At 41.7% G+C, this 16,293-nt stretch overlaps 1 protein-coding gene and 1 long non-coding RNA gene across 9 annotated transcripts in view; one reads left to right on the forward strand and one right to left on the reverse strand.

The window, feature by feature from the left end:
• NSMCE2 (NSE2 (MMS21) homolog, SMC5-SMC6 complex SUMO ligase) overlaps nucleotides 1–16,293 on the forward strand; it is a 60,921-nt gene that overhangs the window by 31,226 nt on the left and 13,402 nt on the right. The gene's annotated exons all lie outside the window — the stretch shown is intronic.
• LOC113991004 lies at nucleotides 3,220–5,859 on the reverse strand. The gene is made up of 3 exons (XR_003541807.2): nucleotides 5,602–5,859; nucleotides 5,032–5,142; nucleotides 3,220–3,406 (listed from the first exon to the last, which is right to left on the reverse strand). It is a non-coding gene; the product is annotated as an uncharacterized LOC113991004 (long non-coding RNA).

Raw genomic sequence — 16,293 nt, forward strand, 5'->3', positions numbered from 1 at the left:
CAGATGAGGTAAGTGTATGTCTTGAGAGGGTTTGAAGTCTGGATGTGTTGGTCATTCATACCTTGTCAAGTGTTCAGTCTTCCTTTGGCAAAGATGAGGAGTGCACTATGTTCCTTTTACAAGGGTGGTTTTGTCTCTACAGGATATACAGGAACTACTCTTAGATTTGTTTTGTATTTTTGATAATAGTTCTCTTCAAACCAGTAGGTTCATTGAAATGGAATAGGAGGAGGTGTTTGTTCACTGTGTCAGTAATTTAGAGCAGATTACTTAGTATTGGGGTCTGTTATCTTCATGGCCAAGTGTGTAGGTTTTAATCCTGCAGAGGAATAATTCCCTTCAGTGATACAGGTCATATTCATTCCAAGTGTGCAGCTTGTGAGTGATCTAAGGAGCAACTGCAGAAAAGTAAAAAAACCTGCTGTACAGTCCAGTCCATGGTCTGTGTTTGACTTGCAAACTATTTAGCAGAATTCTAGTTTCTTCACTTAAAACTCATAGTATCATGGTGTAGTTACTTGGATGGTCTTTCTCGATCTCATAAAAATGAAAGAGACTTAAAGATAAAATCTTTGTTACTTGTCTCTGCCAGCATAGCTGTATAGGCCGGGAGTGCTGTTGGAGGAGGTTCTGCCAATGTATCCAACTTCACTCTTTTGAGAAAGCAAACTAAACCATTGAAACACTTTCTGTAGTGGTAGCTCCACCTGCAGTGTGGGTTTTGAAGGAATAGCAAGGTCAAGGAGAGGATGTGTTTCCAGCCAGCACCCATCCTTGGTGGCACAGCTCTGGCAGCAGAACTAATGCGATAACCAAGTCCAGGCTGTGTGGCAGGTGCCAGCAGTGTCATCAGTGACTGCCACTGCCTGCTAGAGACAGGCTGGGCTTCAAAATCAGGTTGTCCCTTAGTTTTCTGCAGGGCTAAGTACCAGGAAGACTATGAATCCCAAGAGATTCATGTGTTTTTGCTGATTCAGGACTCTCTGCCAGTGACTGGCACTGTGATACCCATTACAGTGTTCTCAGTGTAACAGTTTTTAACATGAAACTTTCTAGTTTCATGGAACAAACAGCCTTGTTTGATGCTGATGTTTTCTTGATAAGCACTTAGCTCATCTTTTTGTGCTTGCTACACTGTCACGACAGCATGTTTTAGGGCAAAATCCACTGATGACATCCATGTCTGCAACTGTGACCTTTACTGTTCCAGCTGAGCTCAGAGCATTTCCTCTGACAGGTGCAGTGCATCAGTGTTTCCTGATTCTGAAATCTTGTCTGCTGACCGTGAAAATTTTGAGAGCTTCTTTTTATCAATAAAAGTCCTCTACTACATAGAAATGGCTCATGAGATTTTTGTAAAGTCTGCTACCAGGAATATGGGTTTAGTGGAATGGATATATCTTTTCTTGGGTTGGCAGGGAGAATAGAAGAGCTTTTGTAGTCTTTGACTGCATTTATTTTGACTCTATGATTGTAAAGCAGGTGATTCTATCTTGAAATTCACTTAGACTGTGCTGAAGTGCACCATCAAAGGTAACAAGTCAATCCCCTGGTGAAAGACGTTGTACCTGTGCCAGTGTCTTCTCTCCCATCAAACGGTAAAAAGATTTCTGGAGAATTTGCTTCATCTTTACAGTTTTTGTTAATAATGGGTGTCTCAGTGTTATTTTGATACCTTGAATGCTAATTGGAATTACTCTTTACTGCTTGTTTACTTGCTATCTACTAATGAAGCTACTTCAGACTGATAATTCATCTTACAGAATAAGCCAAATGTGGACATTGTGTCAAGCCCTTATAATGGCTCAGGCAGAATAGTAGAGAAAAATATTATCTGACTCTATAGTTATGCCTTTACATATATATATATATATAATGCCATAGGGCTTACTAAAACTTTTACAGGCAAACTTAATTCTGGCATTTACTAGCTATGGAGTTCTTTAACATTTTAAAGTTTCTTCAGTACAATTTCTTTGATATAATTTCTAATCAATAATGTATTTCTTGCTCTGTCCTACTGCCATCTCCAACCAGTAATTCAAAATATATTTCACTGTTGTGGGCATGTACTCTGCTTTTTGCAGGAACTGGGACAAGGATGCATTTCAACACATTTCTAATATTTGCTTTATAATATTTACTTTTTTGTGTCTTTCTCTGTATGTGTCAGACTAAGCATTTGATGGAAGCCGCTTTTTTATTTTCCCAGAATTGCTGATCTATTTGTATAGTTCGCTACAATAATATGTTAGAGTCTAGATTTGATGAGCTGCAATTAAAATATTTTTTTAGTGAGTAGCATATAAAGAAGTAGGAGTAGTGTTTTATTTTATGTGGGTTATATAGCACATCCTCAGTAGTGTTTCTTGGATGTCTCCTAGCAAGTATAAAAATGTATCTCGCTTTTTGGAGACTAAACCCTGGAAACTCTTGCATACAAACATAGGTTTGTTTGACTTCACTGGGGTCACTTACATTGGTCAAGCTAAACATTTTCCTAAATATTTGCAGTGTCAATAGATTAGTTGCTGAAATGGCCCTTGGCTTGTGTGGGTAGGAGTAGGGCAGCAGGGACCACAGCTGGTTAACAGCGAGGATTTGGGTGAAAAGAAATGTTCTGGACCTAGGACCATGGCATGGAACTAGTGGTAGCAGGGATAGTATTAAGAACAAATGTGCCAAAGAAATCCTGAGAACCACGTCGTAATTTGAAAACTCTTTTTGTTATGTTGGGCAGCAGTGCTGCCCAGTAGGTAGCAAACTAGGCCGCAATTAATGAGGACTGGATACTATGTTCAGGTGTACCCTCAGCTTGTGTGGTTCACCTTGACAAATTGTTTCCCTCCATGCCTTGGGCTATGGTCTTGTGTTCATTAATATCACTTTTGTGCAGTACCAAATCACCTGGTCGCACATTCTCAGCAAATAAGCCGGATCACATGATACTGTGTTTATTCTGGCTGTTTGCTGGCTGCAGAAGGACACACACTACCTGATGGAGCATAACTCTGTGCAGAATTAGAATTGGCAGAGTGGGCTGCACTTTATCAGTGCATCATGCAGCTGTGGTGGTTTTGATCTCATACGAGACACACTGAAACTGAATTTACTGTCTAGTCCAACCACGATCTCAGTCATTTGGACAGCATCCTGTACCTGTCTGTAAAGAGATTTATTTTTTTTCCACTTGGAGATTTCAAACCGAAAAAAACTGAATTCAGCTTTTTAGTTATTTTATTTTAAGGATTTAAGAATTGCAGTTGGCAGTCTGAACTGTTTCAGAAATTCCAGAAGGTCACAACAGAGAGCAACTGAAAGTCTCTGTGATTTGGATACCTACTTTTCTAGGCAATGTCTGCATTTCAGAGTCAATGTGAGTTAACTCTGTCTGGTTTAGCTTAGCCTAGAGAAAGAAGATAAAATTATGAACTGTAATGAAACTAGTAGGTGTTGAGGTAAAATAGACAGATAAAAAAACCATCTTAATCTCAAATAATGAATTATTTCTTGGTTGATGAAATTTGTTATTGGAAACACTGGAGTTGTAGTTTCAGTTGCTCAGTAGTGAAAACAGTCTTTCAAATTAACCATCTCATCTAGAAAGATCCTGCTGACAGTTTAAGAATTTAAATTCTGGAGCCAGGGGGTGGAGAGTGAGTGCTAAATGCTGGATGATTCTCAGCAGCAGGGCTTTTCACTTGAAATTAATTTCTCCTATTAATTGAACACACCCAAGTTGATCAATGTCTTTGAGGAGGCAGTTTCTGGAATGCCTTCTATAAAATGTCTCCCTCCAAATGTTGAGTGTTGTTTTAATTACTGTAATTGTTTCTAGAAATTATATGTGTATGTTGGATATTTTAATATTCCTTCTATAAAATTTTAAATATTAGGCCACTCATTTAAAAACATTTACTTTTTTGCCTAGTATGTTTTTAAACTGATCTTATAAATAAAAATACTCAGTGACATAGATTTTTCCTCTGCAAAATTCTTAACAGCTTTCTAATGAATTACAGATAAAATGTTGCTTGCAGCATTAACTAGATCACGCTTTTTTTGTAGCTGCTACTGCCATGAATTTGTTCTTGTTAAAGAACTTCAGTTAAGAAGGAGTTAGTAGAGGTTCTTGCTTTCATTCCTAGCTTCCTCATAAATTATTTTATTTGGAACTTTTTCTTGTTCAGCTGTTCTATACCAGGTGTAAGCAGGAGTGTGCATGCAACATGTTGCATGTAGTTCAGAATGTACCAAAGTCTTGTGACTTCTTAGTACGGTTTCTTCTGAATGTCTTCACTTTTACAGAACTGTGTATTTAAGGTCTTTGTTAACATGAAAAGAACTGAGTGTTTGTGGAGCATTTCTTTGCTTTACTTTTCGATGTTGGGAGTTAAAAGCAACTTTTAGACATTTTTTTCATTAAATAATGAGTTTCTCGTGATTTTTAACGCATGCACTCAACCTGTGTTGCAAGTGTTGAGTTGTTTTTCTTTCTCGCCTTTTTACTTTGCTCCTGTTGATGGGAGGCAGTGCTTTGATTTAAAAGCAGCAGCATGACTTCTTTGTGTCTGTGCTGCTGTATGTAACTATGCCTATTCTAATGCCTGTTAAAATTTTAAAAAAATCTGCCCAGTAGTATGTATGCATTTTATTATCTTTCCAACTTGAGGAAGAGGTTTCAAAAAATACCTCAATCCTGCCAGAAATCAATACCAGATGTCATAGTATCTCCCAAATATGGCCCCATTGTTGATAACCTACTGTGAGTTACAAACACTGTGCTTGATAATAAGGATTGGCAAGTTGAAGTAAGTTCTGGGCTCTCATCTTATTTAACTGAGCTAAGTGCATAGCCTGAGCAAGCTGATTTAACCAGCTGAAGTACTTCTTTTATCCTTAGATTTGTGTGTTAACACAGACGGTGAATGAAAAATACTATAAAAAACTTCAGAAAATGTGTACATCAGATGCATTCAAAACTTCCTTATAAAATTTAAAGTTCCCACATTAACATGTACTCACACATACCATGCTGATTAATTTCTCTGTGTTTGTAGAATTTTAAAGCTCAATGATGTTGGTACTCTGACTGTTCTGGAACTCTTCAAATGTTGGGGCCTCATTGCATTGCCAGTGCATCTGTGTGAACGATCCACTGTGTTTATTCAAATAGATACTCATCCATTGTTCAAAAACGTTATGATGCTATTTTTCCCCAGCAGTCTGTTGTGTGGGGAGGAGGTGGGCTTGGATGCAATGGAGAGTTTACAAGAATTGCTGGGAAGATGGCAAGTCTGGTAGGGAAAACTTACAGGGTGTGGTTTTGTGGGGTGTGATAATTGTTGTAATACAAAGTGTGGGCTGTAGATGGAATGTTTCTCCATGGATATTTTTATGCTTAGTTGGAGGTGATGAAGGGATACAGGTAAAAGCTGGGCTGCACTGGAGGCAGTTTGGTCCAGTTCAGCAGAATAGTCTCTTGAAACAGGGTGTTTCTGAAGTAGCTATTAATAATCCCACTGTGTGCCCTTAATCCTCACAAAACAGCCCCACCTTTCCCCACTGCTATCCCTTAAATTCCACAGCCCTAATCACCACCTCTGCTCTGTGGAGTCATGTTGCTTTTGCTTATGTTCAGTTTGGTGAGCTGCTCCTCTGCCTTTCCCCTTGTTTCCCCTGTTACATCCTGCTTAGGCTTCAGAATCCATTTTTTGTCTTCTTTTGGCCAAACCCAGCGTTAGCTGTTGTTAGTTGGTCACATGCTCTTGGAGAAGACTTAGCGGTGTTGCATTTTCTCTCACTGACAGCTGTGTATCGTATCTCTTGGCAGATGAAATCTGACACAACAGTGGAAATCCTGTTGAACAGTGTCTCAGGAGAACCTGACCCATCAGTTGGATCCGCACAGAGCTGCCCCATCAGTTATGACACGATGTGTCTCCACTAACCCTTTATGAGCTAATTAGACCTGTGTTTAGCAAGTCATCCTCCTTAATCTACCAGTTAGGTTTGGAGATGCCTGGCCACCTTCATCAGTTGGGCTTAAAAACAAATGTCAGACAAATCCCATCAATCAGGTTTATACACCCAGCACAGCTCACTGTAGTTGTAATGGTTATTACAGCTCAATGTGGGTTTACGCTTGGCCATTTCCAAACCCCACAAAACTCCTTATATTATTCACTCCTTAAACTGGTTCTTTTTAGCACTTATTTGCCTGTTAAATTTTTAATAAAAAGAGAGTGTTTTATGGTAAGGAGAAAATCCACCTAAAGCAAAAAGCACCTACAGAGGACCACAGGTGTGGCTTTACTTTTGCTCAAGGAGAAACTGTCAGTTGATTCAGATAAGGGGTGACTATTACAGCAGTGTGTAGACATGGATGGAACAGAAGTGTTTGTTCACAGTGTGTCACATAAAGAGCCATTTAATGAAATTGTGCAGCAGCAGGTTTTAAAGCAACGAAAGGAAGTAACTTTTTACACAGTGAATAGTTCCATTGTGGAATTATGTGCCACAGGATGTTATGGACTCCAGAAGCATTAATTGGTTCAAACAGCTACTAGACAAATTAATGGAAAAAAAAATCCTTGACGGCTGTTAGATGCAAAGATTTAAATACAATCACTGTCTTGGTAAATCCCTAAACTGCAAGTTGCTAGTTGTTAACAAAATATAGGGTGGGAAACAGCAAAAGGCCTTTCTGTTTGGTGCTCTTCTACTCCAGCTTTTTGCTTCTGCCACTATTAAAGAGAGGAGAATACACTGGATAGGTCTTTGGTCTAATGTACCATATCTTTATGCAGCATAAAACAAACTGCATAGAAAATACAGAGTTCACAAGTGTGACTGCATCCTGAAATTTATATTGACTGGCTATGTAACTTTAGATAAATCACATTTATATTCTGTTTCAAACCTATTTTGGAACATTGTTCTATCTAAGACTACCTTTCGCCTCCATAATTTTAATACTTGGAAAGTCTTCAGGGTATCTAATAATTTATCTCTGTGTTCTTACTCATATATTTGATGATTTAAAAAATAAATAACAGCTCCTGCTCTGGGCATTGTTACATAATTGAAAAATTCTTAATCTGAAAGCTCACTTCAAATCCATATAATATAAAACCACATAGACCATTTAATAATTAGGTACTAGCAGATAAAATCCAGTTTGAAGTTAGTAGAGCTACACCCACTTGGACCAAAGAAGGGAGGAATCTTCAGCTAGATCCTTGTCTTGCACCCAGTTTTCTCCCTTAATGCCCAAGAAAAACTTAATAACTAGTTCTAAATAACAAATCTTGCTTGTAATATTGATGGGAGGAGGTGAATTACACCTCTGGGTGAATACCTGCTGGGTCCCCTTCTTAAAAATTTGATGAAATTTCAGCTTAAGTACCTGCTCTGATCTCAAGCACACCAAATGGGATGAAATGTTTCCCTGGATAGTTAGGTACCGTACAATGTAGGGTTTTTACTTATTTTAATAGATCAGAATCTGAAAGTTTTAAGGTCAGTCTTTGAGATTCCTGAAGTGGTGAACGCAAAAAATGCCTTTTACATCCCCATTAACAGTGTGGTCCAGTGGGAATATATATATGGTCAACTAAGTTGTTGAGCTGGTATTACAGGAGATACTGGATAAGAGGCAACAAAGCATGTCTTATTTTTAAGAAAAGAGTTGACAGCACTGCCAGGTAAAAAGTCATGATTTTACATGTGCTTTCATTAGTTGAGGAAAGCTTGGCTACAGCATTTTAGTAACTCTTCTTCCAAGTAGTTTTTGCCTCTCTTAGCCTCCTGTTTATGCATCTAAAAAAACCCCGCTGGTTCAACTTCTGTCAGTCATGAGCTCATGGCCCCTCTCCAGGTTCTGGTTTCTCCAGGTGCCTCTTGAACTGAGAGTTCAGTATGGGATGCGGTATTTCAGCTATTGCCTAATCAATGCTTCATATAGGGGAAGAGTAACTTCACTGTCCTGCTGGCCATGCTGCTCCTAGTGTAGCCACTATCCAATTTGCTCTTTAGCAGTGAAAACATTGCCTGAAATTTCGCTTGGCATCTACCAAAACCTCTCTGTCCTTTTCAGCAGGCCTGCTACAAGGAACTACTACAATCAGTTCCTAGCATGCACTGATGCACACGGTTATCCTGCCCCTAGAAAAGCTGTAGAATTCTTGTTCTTGAACTTGACATTTCCAGTTCTGAACTTCCTCAAGGTCCTTCTTGATTAAAGCTCTACTGCTTAATGTGTCAAATGCCACTGGGTTAGTTATGTCTAGAATATTGCTGAGAGTGCATTAGGTTTCATCATCCAGGTCTTTGGTGAGGATATTGAGCATACTCAGCTCTACTGAGTCTACTACAATACTCTGCTTGGTACTGGCTGCCAACTAGAGAGCAATCTGGTGTTTACTGTGAATGTTACCCTCTGAGTCTGGCTGTACTGGTAATTTTCAGTCTACCCACCAGACCATTTGATTACATCCACCACTCTCCCCACATCTGCATTTCAGGTCATTTTATCCCGTAAGACAATCAGTTTGATCAAGCATTAACTACCCTTTGTGAGTCCATGCTGATTGTGGCTGATTACCTTTTTGTTCTCTGCATGTTTGGAGGTGGATTCTACACAGATGTGGTATGAAATCCTTACAGGGGTTGGGGTGAGGCTAAGCAGCCTGTAGTCACCTTTCTCATGTCTTTTCTAAAGGCAGACACAGTGCTAGCCTTTTTCCAGTTTTCAGGTGTCTGCCTCAATGGTCATGTGTGGGTTTTTTTTGAGATGGCAGACAGATCTATTGGGGTCACATAAGCCAACTCTTTCAGCGCTTTCAGATTAATCTTCTCTGTCCTCGTAGATTTGAATACATCAGCTGCTCTGACTCATTCTTAATTTGTTGTCGTTAACCTGTTCCTTCTCAAACCATACTGGTACACATGGAAATCTAGGAGTAATCTTTGCCTGTGAAGATTGAGGCAAAAATACTTCAGACTTTTCCATCTGCGCAACCACTAGGTTGTCTTCCCCATTCAGTAACATCCCCAAATTTCCTCTGAACAATTTTGTCTTGCTGCTACTTATATCCCCACTTCTTTTAATTCTAAATGCACTTTGGTTTTCCCAGTGTTGTTCCTAAGTGCCAAAGTAGTGCTTTTGTACTCCTTTTTTTTGTTTTCTATATGCTGTCTTTTTGTATTACAGTTCATTAAGAACCTCCTTGTTTAGTCAGTGAGTCTTCTACTGAAATGCCAGTCTTCTTGTACAATAGGATTATTATTAGTTCCTGAGCTGTCAATAAGTTTCCCACAAAAATTTACTAGCTAGACTGACACCTTTTGCTTCATCGTCCCAGAAGATTCTGCTGAGCTATCTCCTGTATAACCCCAAGTCCACTTACATAAAATCCTTAGTCCTATTTCTTGTGCTTAGCTTCCCAGTCTCCTTCTGGATTGTGAATACAATCTGCTTGTGGTCACTTCTCCCAACCTACTATCTGTGACCACATTTGCCGCTCGTTCTTCCATGTTTGTGTACAGAGGTCACATAGAGTATTTCCTTTGTTTGGTCTCTCTAGCATTTAAAAGTTATTATCAATGCAGTCTGGAAATATCTTGGGTTGCTTTCACAATGCCATGGTGCCCTAGTGAGGACCAAGTCTGGTGATCGGGTTGTTTTTGGTAGTTGTTTGTGTACAGCACTATCCACTTTGTCCCCTTGAGCAGGTGGTGTGTAACAGGCCCACACTGCTGCATGGCCCATGTTGCTTTTGCTTTTGCTTTTGACCAGAAGTCTCCTGTCAGACACATCTCTGGTTTCATACTGGACCTCTGCATAGGCAAGGAGATGCTTTATATGAAAATGCAGCTGCCATTCTTCTCCACTGCTTGTTCTTCTTGAACATCCTTCATGACACTGTTCCAGTCATGGATGCTATCCCATTTAATCTTTGTGATCCTGATGGCATCAGAACACTATGACTGTGTGTAGACTTCCAGTTCTTGTTTTCTGGCCAAACTCTGTGTGTTAGTACCCAGACACCCAAGTTAGCCTGTGTGTGCCCTCCCTCCAAGTGGAAATGTGTAACTTTCCCTTGTGGCCTTTCCTTACACAAACTTTCTCCTGTCTTTCTTTACCTCTGGGCCAAGGCCCTGTTCCTCATTGAATTTAGTTTAAATCCATCCTCACTATAATAGCAAGTCTCTGTGCAGAGCTGTTTTTTTGACTTCCATGTGTTCATAGCAGTCCATCTTCGTTGAATGAGGCATTGTAATCAAAGAAACCGAAGTCTTGCTCTTGACAGCAGCTGCACAGACAGGCATCAGTCTGCTGGTTACATCTGCCAGCCAGGCCTCTCCAGCCTTAAACAAGGGTTCAAGAGAGTACCACTGGGATTTCTGCTTCTCATGTTTGCTCTGAGCATTCTGTTCCATTTGATCTGCTCAAGGTTTCCCTTGGCTGTGTTACTTCTGTCCCACAAGGGATAGCAGCAAGAGGTAGAATTCAGAAGGCTGTGTGGGTGTTGGTAATTTGTCTGCAACATCAATGACCTGGGTTCTGGACAAGCAAGAGGCTCACATGGATAATTGGGATGGATTCTTGTTTCACATGGGGAGCGTCATCAGCCACTAACACCAATGCTTCCTTTAGTACTGGTGCTAATCCAAAGACTTGAGATACTCACTCAGAATCTTATCCCCAAACACTCCCTACTGTTGATGAAACTGTTAGCTAGGCACAGCTGGAGGAGGAAACAGAGCTGTATTCCTGTTACCTGAAGTCACAGGCTTCCTGGTCCTTCAGTCATACCTTTCTTCTTAGAACCACAGGATAGAATCATAGGATCATTAAGGCTGGAAAACCCCTTGGAGTCCAAATGCAAACCACACACTGCCAATACCACCACTAACCCATGTCCCTGAGTGCCACTTCTACACATCTTTTAAATCCCTCCAGGGATGGTGACTCAACCACTTCCCCGGGCAGCCTGTTGCAATGCTTGATAACACTTTTGGTGAAGAAATTTTTTTGCAATATCCAATCTAAACCTCCCCTGGAGCAACGTGAGGCCATTTCCTCTGGTCCCATTGCTTACTGCTTGGGAGAAGAGACCAACCCCCACCTCACTACAGCTTCCTTTCAAGTAGTTGTAGAGAGTGATAAGGTCTGCCCTAAGCCTATTTTTCTCCAGGCTACACAACCCCAGCTCCACCAGCTTTATTGCCCTTCTCTGGACATACTCCAGCACCTCAATATCAACACTCCCAACCAACTTAGTTTCATCTGCAACCTGACTGAGGGTGCCCTCAATCCCCTCATCCAGATCGTTGATAAAGATGCCCCCATTACAGAGCCCTGGGGAACACCACATGTAACCAGGCATCAGCTGGATTTAACTCCACTCACCACCACTCTCTGGGCCAGACTATCCAGCCAGTTTTTTACCCAGTGAACTGTGTGCCCATCCAAGCCATCAATAGCCAATGGAGTCTTCAGGACGATGCTGTGGGAGACAGTGTGTGGTGGGGGGAAAACAGTTTTCCCCCTGCAGTTATAAAATGGTAAAACCCCAGGGGGTGGTGACCCTTGAAGTTTTGAGGTTTTACCCAACGAGCGCTTCTGCAAAATATAAACATATCACAAGCAGAATGGAAGAGAAGGTTGGTTGTAGTTGTTGTTGAAGAAGTAGCCATGTTGTAGGAGCCACGAGGAGAAACAGCAGCAGCCCCACTGGGGGCTGGGCCCCCCCAGCCCCCAGCGGGGGGGCTGCAGGGAAGTGTTAAACTGAGCTAAGTGCCTGTAGCTAGAAAGCTGAAGGAGTTTTCTCCATCGTGAGTGGGCAAACGGAGCAGCGGCAGAGGCAGCAGCGAACAGAGGACAGTGGCAAAGAGCCAACAGGTAAGAATTGAAGAAGCAGCAAACAGCATGCAGCCAAGGAAGACACAGAGGTGTCTGAGAGAGCCGAGAGGGAGAGAGAACCGGCAGCAGAGAGAGAACTGAGTTCTACAGAGAAAGTTTGGGTAAGAACTGAAACTAAAACCCCAAACTCCTTGGAGACCTCCGAGAAAGGAGGAAGATGATGGACTCTTACTTGAAAGAGTCTTAAAGTGCTACAGCACTTGCAGAAAGGAGCTGAAAAGCTCCAAGAAGGAATGCGGAGGGGGTGACCTTGGCCCGCCCCCCCCCCCCCCCCCCCTGCTGCTTGAGACAGAGCACAGAGCTCTGCAAAGGGGACTTGAATCCCCTGAAGATAAGGACCATCACGAAGACCCCTGCGCTTCGTGGTATGACGTGGTGATAGCGCCCTTGTCCTGGGAAACTCAGCCACGGAAGAGAAGACCCTCGCTTTAGACGATGGGCCACGAGGGCTTGGATACCCCCTCGTGTGTACTGGCAGAAATCCAGCTACAGCTGCTGCATGGAAGAGCGAAACAGAGAGACTGTTGCCCTAGAGAGACTGCTGTTCTGAAAGTAGAAAAGATCTTTTCTTTCTTCCCTCCTGGACTTTTATTTGGAGGGGAGAAGAGATTTGATCCATTGTAAATACTTTTATGTCATGGTAGGAATAGTTAAGATTGTATATAATGTATTATAGTATTTATTTGTACAGTCATTGTAATGTATATTCCCTTTCCCCCATTCTGAGTCTCGTGTGGTGTCTGGAAAACCCATCTCACATTGAGTTGAGATGTGGGAGGGGGTTTAGACTAGAGAATTGGATTTTGGAGCTCTCAAACCATGACACAGTGCCAAAGGCTTTACTAATATCTAGGCAGACACCATCCACAGCCTTTCCCTCATCCACTAAGTGGGTCACCTTGTCATAGAAGGAGAGCAGGTTGGTCAAGCACGACCTACCTTTCATAAACCCGTGCTAGACCTGATCCCCTGGTTGTCCTGCATGTGCTGCATGATGGCACTCAAGATGATCTGCTCCATAACCTTCCCAGGCACTGAAGTTAGGCTGACTAGCCTGTAGCTCCCCAGATCCTCCTTCCAGCCCTTCCTGTGGATGGGTGTCACATTTGCTAACTTCCAGTTAACTGAGACCTTTCCAGTGAGCCAGGACTGCTGCTGAATGATGAAGAGTCACTTGGTGAGCTCTTCCACCAGCTCCCCCAGTACCCATGGGTGGATCTCATCCAGCCCCAAGGACTTGTGTGTGTCTAAGGGCTGTAGCAGCTCACTGACCATTTCCCCTTGGATTGCAGGGCCTTTATTCTTCTCCCTGTCCTGTCCCTGTGTTCCAGCTGAGGGGGTTGGGTATCCTGAGGATAGCTGGTCTTACTATTAAAGACTGAGGCAAAGAAGGTATTAAATACCTCTGCCTTTCCTTATCTCTTGTCACTATGTTTCTCCCTGCCTGTAGTAACAGATGGAGGTTTTCCTTTGCCCTTCTTTTGCTGGTAATGAAAGCAAAATGAAACATTTTTGATGTCTTTTATGGTAGTAGACAGATTAAGTTCTAGCTGGGCTTTGGCCCTTCTAATTTTCTCCCTGCATAACCTCACAATATCCTTGTAGTCCTGAGTTCCCTGTCCCTCCTTCCAACGGTCATAACCTCTCTTTTTTTTCCTGAGTTCCAGCCAAAACTCTCTGTTCAGCCAGGCTGATCATCTTCCCTGCCAGCTCACCTAGATCCTACTGGTCTCCTTTGCAGCACCCCTGATGCAGTGAAGCCCAGTGGCCTCTTTTGGCTGCTCCTCACTGAGCACAGCAGTGACTCCGCAGCTGCCTGCGCCAGGGAGGAACACTGGGCAGCTGAGCAGGCCAAGCTTCAGATGGCAGAATGTACCCTCAGCACTTCCGTGGAGGCTGAGGTTGCCAAAGAACCAGGAAAGCTGCATTGGTGACCAATGGTGACCTGTGCTGTGTTCATCACTGTTTGAGAGCAGCTCCTGTTGGTGACATTTCTGGGATTTCTTTATGCTCCCTGACATCTATCTGCCGTATTCACTGCTTTGCTTCTGGTTTTGTGCCCTGATGGCAGGGCTCCCTGTTGCTGGTGTTCCCTAAGGAACACTGTCTCCTCTCTGGATGAGTAGGAAGCTGATGGAAGTTGACGCTGCCCCTAGTGAGACTCCCACCTGGCAGGGAGCTCCTCATGCTGCTGGTTAGTTAGTTCCTGCCCAGTTTGCTTGCCTTGGGATCACATCACACACTGCTTCCTCTTGCTCTGCTGTTCAAAACAGGGGTTGGAAAATGGGTGTGAGTTAGCCATGCTGCTTCAGGTCTAGAATTAGCAGTCCTAGTTTCAGAGAAGCCAAATTAGGGTGATTTATACAGGATTTGGTTTTATGTGCTTTCCACAACAACCATTCAGTAAAGTAAATATATGTTGTTATTTTGTTCTGTAAAGTATTTTTAGTAAATCCTCAGTGTCTCTTTTATTGAATGACTAATGCATTTTGGTACATCTGAATTGCATCTATACTGAGTCATTTTGTTTTGTAATGACATATTTAAATGTTTGAATCTCTGCAGAAATTAAATATTGTAAAAGACTAACCTTTTGTTCTTAATGTTGGTTTGTGCCTGTATTCTATCACCACAAGCCTCTGCAATGGGGAAGAACTCCTGTGAGCTGAAACTCACAGGATGCTGTATCGCAAAAACATTTTGGGAAACCATAAATGAGCCAGTATGTTTTTGCACAGCCAAAATTTTACGTTATTTTTTTCAAATCAGTTCTTCCTCTGCTTGCTGTGTAATGTTGTTGCATTTAACATTTCACAATACTGTTGTTGCACTCTTAGTTTTTCCTAAACCCCTGTTCACCCAACATTTGTAAAATTTTCCCCCGTTTCAGACTACAGTTACTTCACATTTTGAAATTCAGGCTTTGTTTATGGGGAAGGTTTTGCCACTAACAGAACCAAAATAGTTATATCAGTGTTCTCCGCATCCTTGCTTTTCTTGTGGGTTTTTGTGGTTTTTTTTAGTAGGATTTTTCCCTTGTTTTGTTTTATTTTGTTAAATTCTCCTATAGGACATGTAAGCTGAAATAAAAGGATTTACAAGTTTTATACTGGGATAACTGTAAAGTAAATGTAAACATTTATTGCTTGTGTAGACTGGTTGAACAGCCTTCCTTAAATTATTTTGTTGTATGCACTACTTCTTGAACTACTTCTTCCCTAGTTTGCTATCCTTCTCTTATCAGCTCACAATGCCCTTATAGTCCTTGAACAAATGCCTGTTTTACCAGGCTCTCCTTACTTTGAAACACTTTACAAGCTTTCACTTGTGCATCATTATCCTGGATTTGTAGTCTGTGTTTCTCCAGATAGGGGGTTGATACTGTGTCTCTGCCAGGTCCATCGTTTACTTTGCGAGCTCTTCAGGGCAGAGAGCTGTTCATCACGTCCTTGCTGAAGCACATAGCATATTTTTAGAATCTAAAGAGTGATCATCAATCATTGTGAAAGACCAATATCCCTTTATTCTGCTATCTGTGAATAATGCTTGAGGCTTCTCATTGCCTTCTTCAAGCAAGGAATCAAAACTAAGAACCACAGAGAAAGTTGGGTTAGTAATTTGCACAAAGGGGTTGTATTGTGAGAAGGGGTTTGAAAAAGAACGCCCTCCACCACCAAACAACCACCTAGCTTTCACCACTGAGCAAGAGAGCTGGTACTATATAGGAGAAGAATGGGAGATACTTGTAGTGGTAATTCTGAAATGAATGTGACTTTCTGCTCTGTAAATATTTGTATGTAAAATACTGAGAACATGATTTTCAAAAGTGCTTACATGATGTAAGAACCTTGCAGAAACAAAATGAGAAACTGAATTCACAGCTGAATGGTTAGGCAATAATCTGGGATGTGGGAGAGTCAGGTTCAAGTACTTGCTGCAATTATCTTTTAATTAGTTATACAAAGTGGAACGACTTCAAACAGGAGAGATCAAGATGTCTTACCCCTGAATACCAAATAGCCTATGGGCTAGGACAACTAATATGGGATGAGCAGAGATTTGAAAACGGGTCACTCACCTTACTGATGACTGTTTTAACCACTGAGATATTAAATCTGATAGTATGTGGATTTCTCTTACCACTGTTTATGAGGAAGGACTTGCCTGGCTTAAGCAACTGACTCAAGGAAAGGGTTTGTGGAGAAGGCACCCATTGCCATTAGAGGAATAAACTCCCTGTCTCTTAGTCAGTCTGGCTTTTGTAGCTGGCTTCTGTGATTCCTGTTTTTTGACACTGGCTTTCTCCATCCATTTTATACAAAGTGGAGGGGATTGCATTAGGTAGCAGGATCTCTAAAGCTTCA

Source organism: Pipra filicauda, unplaced genomic scaffold (assembly GCF_003945595.2).
Source record: "Pipra filicauda isolate LSUMZ 115617 unplaced genomic scaffold, ASM394559v2 scaffold25_size4600443_pilon, whole genome shotgun sequence".
Lineage (NCBI taxonomy): Eukaryota > Metazoa > Chordata > Aves > Passeriformes > Pipridae > Pipra > Pipra filicauda.